The 1,834-nt window shown below is 41.3% G+C and overlaps 1 protein-coding gene across 1 annotated transcript in view; it reads right to left on the reverse strand.

Annotated features, from left to right (window-relative positions):
* Positions 1-686: 686 nt before the first annotated feature.
* LOC138003982 (muscle, skeletal receptor tyrosine protein kinase-like) overlaps positions 687-1,834 on the reverse strand; it is a 20,204-nt gene continuing 19,056 nt past the window's right edge. Inside the window, exon 9 of the mRNA XM_068850330.1 lies at positions 687-1,834. This exon is cut by the window's right edge and continues 174 nt beyond it. The gene's annotated coding sequence lies outside the window, so the exon portion shown is untranslated.

The following is a 1,834-nucleotide window of genomic DNA, read 5'->3' on the forward strand; positions in this document are numbered from 1 at the left end:
CGAGTGCTAGTTGAGTTGCTCTGCCTGACGAGATTCAAGAGACACGTGGGAACTACAGCCTCGGACAAATTTGTTGAAACGCTTTGCAATGCCTTGCCGCCCGTCCCACAATGTTGTTTTGGCAAATGGGCTCAGAAACTCGCGGGCAAACAACATTGTGAGGGGAGAGTAAACCGCGAAAGCTTCAGTTCTGTATAGTCGTGTACTGTTCCAAGGAATTTTGTCACAGGCTGTAGTTCAGGTGACAATGATAATTTTCCCGCTACACTGATAGGACTGGAATTGAATTCTTCATGTCTTGCTATTCTAGTGAAGGAAATGGTGAAATGTTAATTGGCCTCAGTAAATGAATTAAGAATGAACCAGTTTTATCGATGATGACTCGGAGGTACTCGGAAAAATCCGAGTGCCCCTTTGCAGAAGTCGAACCAACGACCTTCATTCGGATGCCCTAGCACTGAGTATTAGTCATAGGAGACTCTTGGGAGACAGCCCATTAAACCATGTTCAAGTGACAGTAGTCCCGCGATACTGCTCGGCCACTGACATTCTCCGAAGAGATGTATTCTCGAAATTGTAGGGGAGATGGTAAATATTGACCCAAGTTAAGAAGGTGTATTTTTCGACCTTGTTTCCGGCGTGTAAAATTCTGAGAAAGCCAGAATAACTGATGAAGCTCCACAGTATAGTTTTTTATACGTCAAGGATCACTTTAATCTCGGGTTCAAATTTATGCCGACAATCACTCGCCACCCAGGTAGAAATACAACTCAGCTAAAGTACACTTTTGATTCCTAATTTAAACCTTACACTAACGATATTCCCTAGTTATAGCCACACCAGGCAACTAAGGGCCCTCGCAAACGTCTTCAAGATTTGCTTCAACATCATTTCCGATCGTGTTGAACGATGTTCATTGCTGGAGTGTGCAAACGGTTTCAGCACATTTGAATATTTGATTCAATAAAGCTCACAAGGGGCCTTGTATTCCGTCCCAGGCTGCAGCCGCAGTTGTTGTTGTGGATGCGGACATGATACGTCATTGAGAGACCGATCATTGCGCACGCGCATACCCAACAATGTTGAAAGAGCCGAGCAAAAGACGTCAACTTCATTCAACATTCGCGAAAACAAAAGAAATGTTGAATGGTTGTTAAAGCAAAGTTAAATGCTTTTAAACTCATTCAATATCGCTGTTAAACAAAATCGAACTGATGTTGAAGGAAAGCCATTTTTGCCCGAGCCCTAAGGCAAGGCTGCCACATCACAATTTTATCCAAGATGAAATAATCAAGGTTTACACTCCTTTCCTCCGACGAGCAGCGCTAAAATACGTGATTGATTACGGCAAAAAGGACCAAAAAATATTTCGATTCTTGTTTCATCTGGCTTCAGTTCAGTGGGTTTTATATACGTTTGATCGTGAATGAAAGGATCGCCGAAAGCCAGTAAATTAGTAGCTTCTAAACTACGCTCGTTAGTAATACGTTGTTAAAAATGGCATTATTCTAAATGGTAATAGTAGTTAGCAATACGTTGTTAAAAATGGCATTATTCTAAATGGATTCTATGACCCGAATATAGAAATTCAGTCCCATTAGTTGATTTGAACAGTACAGAAAGAGTTTGGTTGCTTGCGTTGCAGTGTGGTAATCAATCAAACGACAAGATCAAGTCCGTGCATGGCTTCATCCAGAATTAGTTCAGATGATCAAGTAAGACCTTAACAATTGCCAAAAAATCTCAAAATCAGGCTTTGTTCGGCTATAGTTGGGATTATTAAAGCAGAAAAGCATTCATTAGGATTCTTTAAGTAATGCCTCGATTTCGGTAC

Source organism: Montipora foliosa, chromosome 5 (assembly GCF_036669935.1).
Source record: "Montipora foliosa isolate CH-2021 chromosome 5, ASM3666993v2, whole genome shotgun sequence".
NCBI classification, from domain to species: domain Eukaryota; kingdom Metazoa; phylum Cnidaria; class Anthozoa; order Scleractinia; family Acroporidae; genus Montipora; species Montipora foliosa.